This window comes from Chelonia mydas, chromosome 3 (genome assembly GCF_015237465.2).
Source record: "Chelonia mydas isolate rCheMyd1 chromosome 3, rCheMyd1.pri.v2, whole genome shotgun sequence".
NCBI lineage: Eukaryota > Metazoa > Chordata > Testudines > Cheloniidae > Chelonia > Chelonia mydas.
The window spans coordinates 5,783,493-5,800,411 of record NC_057851.1 but is presented as its reverse complement, the minus strand read 5'-3'; the positions used below and the strand labels follow the sequence as shown (position 1 = coordinate 5,800,411).

General features: G+C 42.6%; 1 protein-coding gene across 20 annotated transcripts in view; it reads left to right on the top strand.

The window, feature by feature from the left end:
* The window catches only part of NCOA1 (nuclear receptor coactivator 1), a 353,482-nt gene that overhangs the window by 132,671 nt on the left and 203,892 nt on the right, over positions 1 to 16,919 (top strand). For 3 of the 20 annotated variants that reach the window (XM_037893801.2, XM_037893797.2, XM_037893796.2), the window contains one exon: positions 2,276 to 2,352. The exons of the other annotated variants lie outside the window; for them this stretch is intronic. The gene's annotated coding sequence lies outside the window, so the exon portion shown is untranslated. The remainder of the gene's footprint in view (positions 1 to 2,275; positions 2,353 to 16,919) is intronic. 20 annotated transcript variants of the gene reach the window in all.

The window sequence follows — 16,919 nt, the reverse complement described above, 5'->3', positions numbered from 1 at the left end:
TTGTAATTAAAATTGAGCCATCAAGGAGTACACGTACTCTAAACTGATCAGTGGCACAATCGTATTACTGTTCCCTATACCCTCCCTATTGTTTGTCACCTTCACATGTTATGTTGTCATAAATGTTAGGTCTCAGTTCTGCAATCAGATCTGTCTGCACAGACCACTGCATCTCTGTTGGTGTCCTGTTGATTTCAGTGGGGTTCCACAGGGGTTCAGGAGCTCACCTACACAGATCCAGCAGCAGGCCCTTAGGGTAGGGACATAGTAAGACAATGTATTCTGTAAAGCACATGTTGTGAATTTGGGCACTATATAAAGTATCCAATAATAAAATGAGAGCCTACAATCTTTTAATTTAGTTCTCACTTTACATTCATAGGCAGAGGGTGATTGCAGGCACCATTTTATAATTATTCAACACTTAGACAGTGGCCACCATCAACATTTTTATAATTTTGCCTAACGTTACCATACTTGCTGTATTTCCTTTACATAGTATAGAGAATACCCTGGTAAGATCAGTGACTTACAAATAGAAACAGGAAAGATTTTATGGTAACCCCTGTATGTGCTTTACATTTTCAAAATGCTATACAGATATTAATTAGTCAGTCCTCACAGCTGTGAGGTAGGTAGATGATCTTGTTCCCACTTTACGGATGGGCAAGTTCCGACAAATAGGTTAACAAGTAATTCTAGTTTGAAGCACATACTTTGGTGACACCTTACCTACATACATCTTGTGTCAGGACTGTTTGTGATGCTGCACAAGCAGGAAAAATCCCAGCTTGACTTTCAGATCCCAGAGTGAAGTTTCAGGGCTGGCAGTCAGGAAAAGGCACATAGCTTGTAAACTGAGTAAATCTCATATGCAGGTAGTGAGAAAAACGACTCTGGAGCCCAGGCCATGGTTAGTCACTTCTCAGAGCAGAGTCACATTTTAAGATTATTTCCTAAGGGCAAACAGTGAGTCAGTTGTAAAGGCAAGGTTAGAACTTGGGAGTTCCTGATTTCATGCTCCAGTCACTAAACCATGCGCCCTCGCTACCCGTTAGAACTGTGTAGAATAGCAGTTCTCCACCTTTTTGAGCACAGGACCCATTTGTAAATTTTTATGGCTTGTTACAACCCCGTAAATAGTCTGGAGGTGGAAGCCCTGGGTGCTTTCAGCCATGTCCTGCCCCCACAAGGGGGTTGGGTGCTGCCTGGCACTTACTCCCACAGCTCTTGTGCTGTGGGGCTGGCTGGGCTTGGCTCTGGGCATTGCAGCTTCCGGGGTTGCAACCCTGCTCAGGTTTGGCTTCACCCCCCTCACTGGACCAAATTTGTGCGAGTGGAGCTGTGACCTGGCTCATGGGGTTGCAGTGCCACTCACTCAAATTTGGGCTACCTGAATTCCCAGGCCAAACCTAAGTCGTGCTGGGACCCCAGCGTTGCAGTGCTTGGAGCAGGGAGGTGAGCCCAGCCAGCCCTGTGGGACAGGAGCCACCATGTGACCCTTGGAATCATTCTGGTGACCCTGTTTTGGGTCCCAACCCACAGATTGAGAAACCCTGGTGTAGAGCACATTTGGACCTTCTGCCACACTCTGGAATCAAGTTAAATCTGCAAAAGGTCATCGCTGACTTCTCTGCAGCCTGTCTTCAGTTTCTCACTCCTTAAAAGTATTACTTGCTCCCTTCGAGCAGAATGTGCTCCCTTCTTCCTCCTGTTCCCCCCTTCAACTGCAGCTCTGGAGAGGCCTCAAAGCTACGGGACATGTCCCAAATGGCAAGAACCCCATTACCATACACCATTAGGCCACTCGCTTTCATAAACCGCTTAATGCTGTCTCTCTGAATGCTGACTCTGGGGAGAAGTGACACAGAGATGGCTGTAAAAGTTTAGCTTGCAGATTGCAGCTGGGTGCCAAGATGGATGCGGGGAGAGAGGGAGTGTGTGAGCTATAACATAACTTTTCTAAATACTATTTCCTAGACTGCCTCTTCTCACAAAAAAGCTCCTGACAAGGGGTGGAAGACTCCATGATGGCCCCTTCCTTGATTTCCCCTCCCCCGAAAATCATTCAGTGGGTGGAGTTTGCCACCATTGCTACCTCTAGAACAGGCTCTGGTTTCACTTCCAAACCTTATGGATCCCAGCGGAGATGACCATCCACACACAGGTCCTTTGCTTCTGCAGACCCCATTCACTCCCTGTCCAAGGTTGTGCAGAAAATCACTGTTGCAGCCATGATCACCCCGATGTCCTGGCTTCTTGTGTTGTCCTGTAGCTCCCAGACCATCCTTCTCCGCACTGCACCAAAGAATGCGTATACAGACGTCAGTCCTGCTGGTGTGTCTTAAAATGGTAAGCTGTAGTTATCGTTAGCTGTGAATTAGTTTCAGTGCACACTTCTGTGTCTTGATTTCCTTACCTAACCTGTGCATTTGCCAAACTAATACATGTCCTCTCGACCTCTGTAAATGTAGGCTAGAGGCAGCTTATCAGCCCTAAGATCATGACAGCTGACACCCAGATCTAAGAGCCTAGTAATTATATGCTAAAAGTCAGTGTGCCTGTTTATTCTGTCTCCACCTCCAACAGCAGGAAAACATCCTTTAACTAATTACATGTGGGTGTCTGTCCCATCCCACCCCCAGCAAGGAAGCTGCAGCATGAAGCAAACAGTCTGCAGAGATGTCTCTGAGGTGGTTTACAGACTTGGGTAATCAATAAGGAATGTTACTGGGCTTGAACCAAACATGCTTTGCATGGAAGTGCAGCACTTACCCGCATGTCCTCAGCATTGCTGTTCTCTCTTTTGCTTGGTAAAATGAATACCCTTTTTTGAACACGGTGTGCACAGATGGACTGCTACTCTGAAACCTGAAATTAGTCTCTGTAGTACCTCTTGCACTGTTATGTCATGGGGTGGGGAATTGGGAAGTAAAAGATCCCACCATCCTTGCACAACAGTAATATGATCCCATGGGATTGCTGAGAAGATTTAAAAGATTAGGTGGGATGCCTTTTATTTGTATTTAAAGGGCCACTGCTAGGGTAAAAATAAGGCTTTTAAAATATATGTATTTGTATATACACACATGTTGATGTGTATGTATGTAAGTGATATTAGTGTGCGTACGTATGCTTACGCTGTCATGTTGAAGCGAATTTAAAATGCTGAATAACTTTTCACCCTTAATGTTGTTTTATATTATGCACTACACTGGATTTGGACCACAATAACTGACCAGTCAGTTTTACTTTTATTTCTGGTCAGTTTTGTTTTCATGTCCTTTCATAATGCTACTGTGTTTAGATTTCAAATGTTGCTGTGGAATTTTTAAATCTATAAAACACTTTCATTGGACTGTAAAGTGAAATAACAGGAACTTTTCTGTGGCTGAGCTGTAAAAGCTTGGTGGCTTTTGTTTTACACCACCTGAATTTTAAGTCTGACCAGTCTCGTGTCCCTTTTTAAGCTTTATCCATTGGGCTAGCTGAGAGGTACAGTGGTAATAATAATACTGTCTGCCATACAGCAAGTCCTGTGTTTGGTCCTTTGAGCCTGGAAGGCCCCACAGAAACAGTGTGCTCACGCCTAGCAGAAAGGGGGAATTTGGCCCTCTAGAGTTGATGAGCTTCACAGGGAGACATAGTCACTCCTCTCACTGGAGCAATACTCACCATGACACAGGGCTTTGGGGGAAGGACGTTATAGGGCTTGAAACTAGACAGTTGATGTTGGTAGGAGCTTTGCTGTCCACTTCAGTGGGTGCAGGATTGAGCCTGTAATGAGGAAAATTTAGGAAGATCCTCCTCCTTCTCAGGAGAGAGAAGGAGGTGGATTCACAGTTCTGGATCTAAGAGGATCAGACAGAACACGCACGTTCCAAAATATTACAGTAAAGTATAATAAAATGCTAGTTCACATGCATGTGTTATGCAAACCATGGCCCCAGTTCTGCAGCTGGATCCATATGGGCAGACTTCTGCCCAGAGCTCCATTGTGGCTCCTTGTGGACACAGGGATCTGCTTGTGTAGATCCATTTTCAGGAGCAAGGCCCATGTTAGGAAGATAACAAACATAGACTAGTAACACATGACAGTGTGGGAATACACATTGCCATGCGCTTCATAAAAAGCGTAAGGGAAGAAACTCCATTTGAGCTAGTCTCTGATTTTTAAGTGTTTCCAAATGTTAGTGTAGAGGCTCTTGAAAGCTCTTCTAGTAGGATTTCTTGTTATGTCGTGGGTAAAAGAGGAATAAGTTGATTCAGAAACCAAAGCCTGTGTGTGTGTGTGCACAGTAGCAAATGAGTATCCACACTTTAGAACATTTGGTTAAGATACATAGAATCATAGAATAGAATCATAGAATATCAGGGTTGGAAGGGACCTCAGGAGGTCATCTAGTCCAACCCCCTGCTCAAAGCAGGACCAATCCCCAATTTTTGCCCCAGATCCCTAAATGGCTCCCTCAAGGATTGAACTCACAACCCTGGGTTTAGCAGGCCAATGCTCAAACCACTGAGCTATCCCTCCCCCCGAATTTATACATATTTACATTATACTGTAATTTACATTATACTGTAATGGCTCCTTAGGAGCTATTAAAATGCTTTTGAAAGGTTTTAAAATCTTTTTTCTGTTTTAAAAAACAATAAAAACTTAAGTATAAAAGTGTTTTTAAAAGTTCTTTAAGATTTAGCATGTCTTCACCGAATTGCTGTTTTTTCTGCTTTGGCTTCAGCTTCATAGACTTCCAAGACAGGTGGTCTTTTTGAACTGATAAATTGAAACCGTTCATAGAAAACTTTGTCAGTAGAGTCTGTGTTAAAAGTAAATGGAAAAAGGAGGACTGCAATGCTTGCTGTTCTCAAACCCTTGTATTACATTCCCAGTATTTCCAACTCTTGTGATTTTATTTAATGGTGTTGGGATATTTTGTGTTTTTGGCCTCTGGTTTCATATTATTACTTGAGAACCACAGCTTTTATTTAAAAACAAAGTTTCTGGTTCTTGTGGGTGCAGAGAAAAACCTTAAAAATATGACCCCTAAAGGCTGAGTCTCCAGAAGGCAGACAAAAAGAATGGCAAACATATGACTTTAGAAATATCTCATGATTTTAAAGGCTGTTTCATGAATTTGGGGGCCTCATTTTTTTTGAACAGTTAGGATTAATACTACATTTCTACTCCACTGGGGTTAGTTGAAGAGTAGGACAATTTCAGATGTGATACATTAGGTGTTGTAGGTTACAAGTAGCCAGAAGAGAGTGATCACAGAATCGTAGGACTGGAAGGGATCTTGAGAGGTCATCGAGTCCAGTCCCCTGCCCTCATGGCAGGACTAAATATTATCTAGACCATCCCTGACAGGTGTTTGTCTAACCTGCTCTTAAAAATCTCCAGTGATGGAGATTCCACCATTGATGTAGCTGGAAAATCAGTTGTGCAGAGGGAAATGGAATACAGACATGGGTATTGCTAAATTGGGTCAGACCAGTTTAGTCCCATGTTCTGTCTCCAGCAATGGCCAGCACCAGCTGACTCAAAGGAAAATGCAAGAGCCCTGCGGTAGGAAGTTAGGGAAGAACATGCCCCTGGAAGAGTTTCGTCTTAACCCCCATTAATTAGAGGCTGGTTTATGCCCTGAAGCAGGAGCATTTTAAGGTGTTAAGGTAGGTCTGACCTCCTACCGTAACAGACATGCTAAAGGGCTGGAAAAAGGTGTAAGTTGCCAACTGATCCTTGTTCGGTAACTTATGCCACTTAACTCTTCACCTCGAAGTCTGACTTAGTGCACAGGACCTTACTTTCAAGAGTTTAAGTTAGTTCTTTCAAGCCATAGGGTGGTATTTTCAGAATGCCTAAGGGCTAAATTTTGTGCCGATAAATTCAATGAGGATTTTGTTATAGAATTTTGTGGAAGCAGGATCACCCCTTAAGTGAGTTAGGAGCCCAAGTCTCATTGAATGTTTAAGTGATTAAAAACTATATACTTTTCCTTGCTGTCAGCCCCTCTTACCCCGCCTCCCCCACACACAATATTTGATGTGGAGGAGGTGATTGAAGGCTATTTGCTGCATTAGCTATGGAGCCATGGCTCTCTGAGGTGCTAGCATTCCCTCTTCATCCTCTTGCAGATATGGTTGTAGCTGCCTTCTCTGCAATGTGAAATCAAGCTTGGGGAAAGTGGGTTTAAAGTCTCAGTTGTTTTGACTGGTCGATTACAAAGGGCATTTTTTAGTGACAATTGTTTACAATATGGGAAGCATGTGTGTTCTAAAGGACGCTGGCAAGGTCGGGAGGCAGAGAATGCCCTCCCTTTCTCTAGCTCTGTATATGCTAACAATGCTCATGTCCAGTAATTTCCTGTGTGGCCTCCCCCCGGCCCCAATCTGTACGTTAGTCTAAATCCTTGCATCCCTGAAACAAGTCCATGATGGCCCTTCTGAAGCCTGTGTTGCACGTGCAGTCAATGGAGGCCACCACGCCCCTTGTTCTTGTCTTAAATATAAATAGCTTTCTGGCTGCTTTGCCAACAGACCTGGCGCCTCGAGTGATTCTCGCACGACCTCGGAAAATGCTGCCAGACTGGCTCTGCGAGTGAACATGTGTGAAAAGACTGGGGGAAGGGGAAATCTAATGAAACAGTTAAGTTTCAGGCAATAAGCAGGTCACTATAAACAGAGGGATGAGAAGGAGTGTTATTGCTTGGTTCAGAGATCTCGACTCCCTATGGGAGTTGGCTCTCTGAGGATCTCCCTGGTAATTGGGAGCTTACTTTGCAGTGACATTCTGTTCTACAGACGTGAACACGTTAGGAGACTGTAGGGCCAATTTCTCCCTTGCCTTGCACTTTGTGTGGTAGTTTCAATCTCTGCAAAGTGAGTGTGACTGTGATAGTGTTTTATGCACACTTTGCAGGGGAAACAACAACACAAGGTGCAAGGCAATGGAGTCTCATGTTCTAGGGCCTCTGATGAGCAGAGAGGTGGAGGTTAGATAGTCCATGCAATTCACAGTAACAACTTCGTCCCATGGTGGAGGGAGAAAGAGTCCGTATGTTTCAGTCACTACTATCCTTGATCTACTCCTGTTCACATTTCACACCTGGGCACAAGCTGTTTAGTTTGCCCCTGTCAAGATCATTTTTTCCATCTCTCTTCAGTACTACTGTTTACTTCTCCAAACACCGCCTCCTCTCCCCAAAAACCTTCTTAAATCGTAGTGTCTATCTGTGGTTCACCATGGTGAGAATACAGTTTAACCCTCAGTTCTCGTTGGGAATCAGCTGTTCCCAGGCCTGTATCATCTGCACAAACTGGGCACAGCAGGGTTAATAAAACAGCTGCTAGCTCTTGTGAATTTTAAGTGAAGTCCCTTATTTTAATTTTGGACATGAGGGGTGTGAACCTAGGACTTTGTTCTGGGAACCCCTGACCCTTTAACATGGTGTTTCAGGTAATGAATTCATTGTCTCCTTCCAAACCTCCACTTCCACCTCCTTACACACAAATGTAGAGTGTTTCCCTATTACATTGCTTGATTCAGAAGAGATGCTCATCTGTTCCATGTATGTCTTGCCTTTGATAAGTCTCTTGATTGGAACAGTGTGTGGTTCCCCTTGTCACTTCATATGGCTTTATTTTTGTTTTGCATCAGCTGGAGGCTCTTTTAAAGTAGTCTGCCTGCCAATGAGCAATTTATGCTGGTTTGTCTTGCAGGATTGGGTCCTCAATGTACATTCAGTAGCCACAATGGGATTTCTGCTCAGGGCCCTTGAGATGTGACAAAAAGGAGCAAAAACTGATCTGCTTTCTGTGTGGGAGTAGGGAAAGTTGTCTACCCTTCTCTTTCCTTATCACAAGCCAAGCATTTCACTACTGTAGTAGTAATCCAGATACCAAATCCAAGCTGTGTGTTTATAGCTGGAGAAATTGTGTAGAGATAAGGCTTTAGTTTATCAGTTTGCTTTTTGAATATGACACCAAAAAAGATAACTTCTACAATCTACTAATAAACGTGATTTGTATCAGTTTGGAGACAATCAGCATATCTTGATAAGAAAATAAATACTAGCCGGGAAGAAGAGGTTTATGGAGCAATGTACAATAATTTATTGTTCCTTTTAGTAGCCTGGTCACTAGAGTAGTTAATAGACAAGTTTGTGGGGAAGAAGGATAGCCTTGTAGTTAGGAAACTGGACTGAGACTTGAGTTTTGGGCTCAGTTCCTGACCCTGGCACAGACTTCCTGTATGATCTTGGGCAAACCACTTAAGATCTCTGTACTTAAGGTCCCCATATGTTTAAAAAAAAAAAAAAAGAAAAAGAAAAAAAAGAGAGAGAGAATACTTCCTTCTGCTCTTTCTTTGTCTAATTTATTTAGATATTAAGAACTTTGGGGCCAGGACTGTCTCATTCTCTGTATTTGTACAGCGCCTAGCACACTGGGGCCCTACTCTGGGTTGGAGGTTTGGGACACTGCTGTAATACATAGGAACTATCAAATTGGATCAGACAGAGGTCCATCTGGTCCAGTATCCCATCTCTGAACTTGGCCAGCATCATCTATTTCAGTGGAAGGTGCAAAAATCTTTGCAGTTAGGTCGTTAAAGGGCAACCTGTCCCTTAGGAAAATTTCCTCCTAACCCCCAAAACTAGATGTTAGCGTATGCCCTGAAGCAGGAGGATTTAGAGGCCTTTCCAAATACTTGTTTATATAATATTATAAGTCAATATTTTTCTATCCATATAAATGTCTAATCTTATTTTGAATCTTGGTATATCTTTTGTGTCAGTGATATACTCTCTGTGGCAATGAGTTCAACAGACTAATTGTGCATTGTATGAAAAACGCTACTGCTATTAATGATGTCCAAATGATACTTGCCTTTCTGATCTGAGTGGACTGCTCATTGACTTTACTGAGAGTGTGTACTTGACTAAAACAATCAGGATTTGACCTCAGTTTACTGAGGTTGCATGCCAAAAGGGAACATGTATATCTCTAGTTGTAAATGTACAGCTGTCTCCAATGGTTGACTGTTTTCAGTGTTTTATCATGGTGCTGTTTAATATGTTTGAACAGGAGATTTTCAGTAGGTTTAACAGGCAGATGTGCTCTTCCTTTAAGCTACTTGAGTCTTACTCAACAGTTTGAGTATTAAATTTTGCTTTAAAGACTCAAATGGTAAGAGATCAGAACTATGTTAGGCATGTTCTACTTCAAAAATAATTGATGTAAAATAAAAAATGGACAAGCTCTTCTGGTGTGCAAAGTTCAAGAGATTGTGTGTGTGTGTGTGTCTCTTTTTTTCTCTCTCTCTTTCAGTGTAATTAACTAAATTCTTTTCTAAACCCTAAGGGCTAAGAGTTTCAAAATTTCCTACACGTTTTGCCCCTTTACGCATGTGTTTGCTTGCCTTGTTCTGCAGGCTAAGGGTGCGCTCTTCTCTAATGCAGCTATTTTGTAAAATTGCATTGCCAGTAGTGTATAACTTTGATTTGAATGCTGTTGATGGCAGTGTAAATAAGAACACTGGCACACACTTCTCTTTAAAATAATTCATATGCAGAGCCAGATTGGGTACTTTGTACACAGGCTCTTGTTGGGAGGGTGGATCTTGAGAGGGAATTGGCCTTACCGCTCTCTGCTCCCTTTGGAACAATGTGCTCCCCCGAGGACGCGTGGAGGGAGTGCACTCTGCACTCCACTAAGCATGGGGGACTGGGGTTATCTATCCTTGTGTGAGGTATGCCAGGGGAATAAGGAAATCTTGTGCCTAATCTCTGCATACAGACTAGTGGCAATCTGGGCCATAACTAGCTCTGATATAGGCCACATCTGCAGTAGGCTTCTCAATATGTTCATGGTCAGGCTACTGTTACCTTTGATATGACAGTGATACTCATGTATAGACTCAGAATTCTGTAGAGGATATTGTCTTTATAATAAACACTTCCAGTGAAGGATCTCAAAGTACTATATGAACATTAATGAATAACTCTTCTCCCTAGGGAAGAGAGGAAGCATTCCCCCCCCCCCCCCTCAGATTTTGGGAGGAAGGAGGAGGGAGTTGAGATGCAGATTGTGTGACCCTCAGCAAATCACATAGGCAGTCCATGGCTGCATCAGGAAGAAAACCTTGACCTCAACCCTGGGCCTTAATCACAAGACCATCTTTTCCAAATTATAATTTTATTAATTTTGCAGAATAAAGAAAACCTCTGGCAATGTTTGAATTTTAAAAAAGTCCTCTAGATTATAATCTAAAATATAGTGAATCTTTTTAGTGTTTATAATGGGCTCAGTCCTGCTTCCCATTTGGGAATAGATCTGGTCCATTAGATGGTATTGATAAAAGCAGAACAATAAGGAAGTGTTAACCGATCTGCTCGGCAGGCTGTCAGAGATGCTGACATCAAACATATTTCACAGAACACGTGTCCCAGTCACATCTGGCTTACAATTAAGGCTGGTTACCTAAGCCATTACAATTAGATAAGAATAACAAAGGCAACACACTTCAAAAAGCGAGACTGGATCCAAGGTATCTCTTGATTGTTTTCTCTTGTCGTATAATTGAACCCTTAGGTCCCCTCCGCTCTATGGGAGGCAGGATATTTTCATCACTAGTTTATAATTATTTCTGTTGTGAAACCTCTTATGAGGCGTTAAAATTAAAATAATAAGGGCAGTGAGATACTGATCCTTCCTGCTCAGGAGGGGGCCTGTGTACAGCCTGCTACTTCTAAATGCTTTGTCTGTGAAGCTCTTGGAGGTGGAAAGTGCTAAAAATATTAATAAAAATTTAATTCTAGAATTATGCAGAGCAGAGGTTAAAGTGACATCTTATTGTTTCAGATGGGAAATGTATGTCTCAGAGGGAATGGACAAGAGCAACACCAACCTAGAAATGGACCCTAATAGTGCAGTAGAGCGTCACCAATCTGCCCCCAAATAGCAGTCTCTGCTTGCTACTCAGCTAAGGTGGTTACAGATATGCAGTGGTACATTCTGAAGTGGAGTTACCTCTGTTCAGGAGACCGCGCTTATTAGACAACCACCTGACTTAAAAGAGTAGCTCATGGTATCCCCAAATGTAAGGCTAGCTGGAGCTATTTAGGCATGGCTTTACATTGTGGGCAGTGCTGATTCACAGTGCCTCAGGGCGGCACTGGATGTTTCCTGAACTTCTCAATATACAGCAGGTGTATTGGCTGCTACTAAACCTCCTTATGCAATGCAGCCTGTAGGTTGGTACTGGAATGGGTGGGACCAATAGTTCTGCCTTTTCCCCACTTCCTTTATGATGCTGTATGTCCCCTGGGAAGTAGAGAGGGACAAGATCCGGTGTGTCCCTTAGCACAAAGACAGCAGTTCTGCCTATCCCTTATGTGGGATGCACGCTGTGTGAGATTTGGGAGACCAGTGTAGCCTAGTAGATGGGTCACTGAACTGGAAGTCAGAAGTCCTGGATTCTGTTCCCAGCTCTCCCACTGACCTGCTGGGTGACCTTGGGCAAGTCACTTTTCCTCTTAGTGCCTCTGTCCCACCCTTCCTATTTAGATTTGTAAGCTCTTCAGGAAAGGGACTCTCTCTTACTATGTGTATATACAGCGTGTAGCACAATGAGACCCTCATCTCCGTAAATGACTATGTGTTACTGTACTGAGAAGAAAATAATAATGATGCTGCTTGTGTTGTTTCCCAGCGTTGTGGCTTCATGTGAAGGCTGGCCAGAAGCGATCCTGCACTGGGTAAATTGAGTTCCTCCTGTACTGGGAAACTAGTGCTTTTAAGCAGCAGACTTTTGGTCAGTCTCTTTAGTTTGTCCTTTGGAACAGAGTTCCCTATGTTGTCATAACCAACTAGCTAACCTGCAGTTGTTAAAATAAGACAACTAAGTTTTATGATGTAGTCTCCTCCTTGTATTTATTCTTCACTTATTAACTTGCAAAATTCAGGCATTTGTGTCAGTCCCCTGATCGCTGCTGAAAACTAGTGAGGATCTGGTATATACTTAATCCATTTGGAATGAACATTTTGAGGATTTGTTGAGTTGAGATCTGGGGATTTTTTTAGATGTGCTTCTTTCTTCTTGCTGCTGAAAATCATGATTGCACCACTGCAGAGTTTACAGCACACCACATCCATTCAGAAGAACATCTTTTGTTTTTGTCGCTTAACGATTCTCGGCTGACTTTCAATTTCAGCAACAAACTTCACTTTTCCCTTACCAGAGCCAGTGGAGGTTCTGTATCAAATTAACTGCACTTCCTAGTTAAAGATGTGTTACAAGTATATTAATCCTGGGGGAATGCTGCTAAAAGAATTAAAAAATTCTGCACACTATATTTTAAAATTCTGCATATTTTATTTGTCAAAATAACACAATATGATCATGTCAGTTTCAGTTGTTTTGGTAATTTATTTCAAAGTACCTGTCAGTAAGTATGTCTGTAACAATACAAACCAACAAAAAAAGAGTTTCAGGAAATGTTTTTTTGACAAATAGACTCCTTACTAGGCATATTAATACAGAATTTTGAGTAATTCATTTAAACTACAATACGGAAATGTATTTCCTGCACCCCACAGAAGCAGTGCAAAGGCTTGAGGGAGTAGGGGTAACAGAGGAGCTGAGAGAGAGGGAAGGAGCCTGGGAATGAACCTGGAGGGTTGTTGGGTGTAGGTGGGAGAAGTATAGAACAGGGTTTTTTTGGGGGGGGGATTGTTGGGGAGCCTCCCCCATGCACATCCTGGCTGACCCCTAGCCACTCCCATTCAGTCAGGCACATCTGCCCCATCCCTGTGTGTCCTTGCATCCCATGTGGCCCTGGACCTTCCTACGCCCGGTCCCCGTGTGGCTCTGCAGCCCCCTACCCATTCAGCCCCGGCTCAATGCTGACACCCCACTAGCTCCTGAGCTCATGCCCCAGTCTGTCCTCCCCACTAGCCCCTCTAAATCCCAGTTTGTAACCTCCCAGCAGCCCTGTGTGCCCTGTCTGTCCTGTGCCTCCTCACCTGGCCCTGCTGTGAGGAATGCAGCCTCTTCCCCCTCCCTCTCTGCTGGCTGGCTGTCTTCTCTTCTGTTGCCACAGCAGCCCCTGGTGGGCAAAATGTGTGACTGCGGCGCCTCTCCAGCAGACTCTATTCTGCGGAGAAAAAAATCTTCGGGGGACATGAATTCTGCATATGTGCAGTGGCACAGAATTCCCCTAGGAGTAATATATATGGTGGATTATTGAGCAGAAGAATAAGCAGCAGGTGCTAAGGTGTTTACTTGTGTCATTTCTATGTAGGAGACTGCAATTCTTTAGGAATAACTAGCTCTTACTTCTGGAAATCCTGGCTCAGGCCCAATCTGAAGTCCTGAGAAGAATAGGTTGTTTCAGGGTTCTCCCTAGCGTGCAGAAGGCTGCATTGCAAAAATAGCAAGCAAATTTCATCATTCACCCACTTGGTGGCCTTTGTTCATATTAAAACCAGAGCTGGCTTATTTCTCAGTTGTGACTAAGTATCTCACTCGGAAAGATAGGATCTCTCCAGGGCAAAATTTGAAATGCTCAATGCAGGCAGTGTGACAGAAATTTGTAGCTGCTTACATGGAGTTTGGGTAGTGAATAGAAGGACCACTGTAATTTTAGAATAGGTAGCCATATTTACAATCAGGAGTGAGTGGGTTGTTAACTGTGCCTTTTCAAAACCGTAGCAGATACTGAAAAATCAAACTTAGGTCTGGACTTAAAATCGCTGGATATTTATCTACAATGCCCTATCAAACTAGTCTGGTGGTCCTAGGCACAATGATGAGTAAGGATTTGTTTTTCATAGACCTTTTATGGGAGGGCACAAAAGATTTTTGGTTTCATCTGTATAAGATGGTTCTGAAAACCACACTATTTCCTGAACTCTGGTTGTAACCTGTGACTTATGAAAGATAATTCTGCCATGTAATATACACAGTTGTATTGTACTGCCAGAGATTTCCTCAAATACTCCACCCTGTTAACAGGCATTGATCTGGCTGTGAAGAGGGTTACATGGATTTTGCTAAATCACTGGTGGAAGTGTCTTATAATCCCCCCTAGTTATAAGGGAGATAGGAGTGCCTGTCTGGGAAAATACAGGGTGTGGACCGAGCAGTCCTGAGGGAGAAACCCTAGGGAGAAAGTTTGACATGAACTTTATTGTATTGTTGATTTCTTACTTAATAAAGCCAAACCTCAATATGGGGGTAAGTTTGGTCTTGTATGTATGTGTGGATTTAATAGAGCAGGCTGAGAAAGGCATCTTGCTCACAAATGTAGTTGGCATGCTTTTAAATCAAACTGTGAACTTAATTAAAGTGTAGGCTTTTGGACTGGACTAAATAGAAATATTAAGTGCTGACAGTCATTTAAGATAAACGTGTAACAAACTTCATCTTCTGAATTCAGAAACTAACCATAATATATAAAAATTGTAACGTTTCTTACAGTGTACTGAGGGTAGCAGGAGAACAAACCTGTTCTTGAATTGCAGAGGTCTGACTTCATTGTCTGAAATGGACACAAGGACTTGAAACTTTTTCTTTTTCTCCCTCTCAGTGCAGTTAATATCTTCACTCAGATGTATTTCCTTGGTTGTTCCTTGTCTACCATTTTCTGCTTGGAGAGGACAGAAACCATTCTTTTTAGGTGACAAATCTGAGGAACCATCACACCTTGAGGTGTCTAATAGAGGAGGTTTGGGAACAAATTGATAAACTAAACAATAAGAAGTCATCAGGATCCGATAGTATTCACCCAGGAGTTCTGAAGGAACTCTCATTTGAAATTGTGGAAGTACTAAGTGTGGTATGTAACCTATCCCTTAAATCAGCCTCTGTACCAGATGACTGGAGGATAGCTAATGTTACACCAACTGTTTTTAAAAGGGCTCCAGAGGCGATCCTGGCAATTATAGGTCAATAAGCCTCACTTCGATATCAGGCAAAAAATATACTAAAGAACAGAATAATTAGACACACAGATGAACGCAGTAGGTTGAAGAAGAGTCAGCACAGCTTTTGTAAAGGGAAATCATGCCTCACCAATCTATTAGGTTTTTTTGAGGAGGACAAAAGGGGTGATCCAGTTGATAAAGTGTATTTGGACTTTCAGAAAGCCTTTCACAAGATCCTTCACCAAAGGCTTTGGAGCAAAGTAAGCAGTCATGAGATAAGAGGGAAGGTTCTCTCTTGGATCTATAAATGGTTAAAAGCCAGAAAACAAAGGGCAGGAATAAATGGTTCCCACGGATCTGTACTGGCACCACTGCTGTTCAACGTATTCAGAAATGATCTGGAAAAAGGGGTTAACAATGAGATGGCAAAATTTGCAGATACAAAATTACTCAAGATAGATAAGTTCAAAGCTGACTGCGAAGAGTTACAAAGGGGTGTCACAAAACTGGGTGATTGGGCTGCAAAGTTGCAGATGAAATTCAGTGTTGATAAATGCAAACAAAGGCATATAGGAAAACATGATTCCAACTGTACATAAACAATAATGTGTTCTAAGTAAGCTGTGGATATTTCTTGAAAACATCCACTCAGTGTTCAGCGATAGTCAAACACCCCCCTGAATAGAATGTTAGAAATCATTAGGAAAAGGTACAGATAAGACCGTGAATATGATGATGACTCTATATAAATCCATGATACACCCACACCTTCAATACTGCATGCAGTTCTAGTCACCCCATGTCAAAAAAGATATCTTAGAATTGGAAAAAGTACAGAGAAGGACAACAAAAATAATTAGGGGAATGGAATGGTTTCCCTATAAAGAGAGATCTAAAAAGACTGGGACTGTTCAGGCTGGAAAGAGATGATGGGGTGGGTGGGAGTGGGAAAAATATGAAAGAGGTCTATAAAATCATGACTGGTGTGAAGGAAGTGAATAAGGAAGTGTTATTTACCCCTTCACATAACACAAGAGCCAGGGGTCACCCAATAGGCAGCAGTTTTAAAACAAACCTAAGGAAGTGTTTCTTCGCACGATGCATGGTCAAACTGTGGAACTCATTGACGGGATGTTGTGAAGGCCAAAGGTGTAACCGGTTTAAAAAAAGAATTAGATAAGTTAATTGAGGATAGATCCAACAATGGCTGTGAGCCAAGATGGTGAAGGATGCAACCCCATGCTCTGGGTGTCCCCAAACCTCTGACCGCCAGAAGCTGGGACTGGATGACAGAGGATGAATCACTAGATAATCGCCTCGTTCTGTTCATTCCTTCTGAAGCATCTTGCCCAGCCACTAATGGAAGACAGGATACTGGGCTGGATGGACCATTGGTCTAATCTAATATGGCCATTCTTATGTTCTCTTCTGTCTGTGGTTGCTGTTAGTATTATTTGAAAGAGCAACTGTCAAAGGATGTTAGCTTCATCACGCAGGTTTAAGGTCAGTGTCCATCACCGGTACAATGTGCTGTGTCTTGTACACTTGTGCTTTGTTGTTTTATAGTCTGTTGTGGTAATTCTCCAGTTGTAGTCCGTGGTCACTTGTAGGTGGGCCAAAGAGATGCTGCTGTCACAGTGAGGAAGCATCTGTCAGTCTGCAAGCTGGTTGTAACCCAGACCAGGACGCTTTTAGAGTTTACAGAGGCCAACAAAGCACAAAGGAAGAATATGCCTCTTGGTGGATGATTAGTCTCCATGAATAATTTGTGGGTTATAAACAGGGTTTCTTTCCAATTAAGGAGGCTGGCATGTTAGAGTAATTATCTCTGAGGGAGGTGAATGATGCAATAGAACCAGGTCTGCTTTCTACTCCGAGTAACTTGCAATCCCTTTTCTTGCTTAGATTGGATGGAATACTGAAGAGAGGATATACTTCTGATGAGAATATTGATGATAGAATCCTGTATGCAGTTTTCATATGTAAATTGC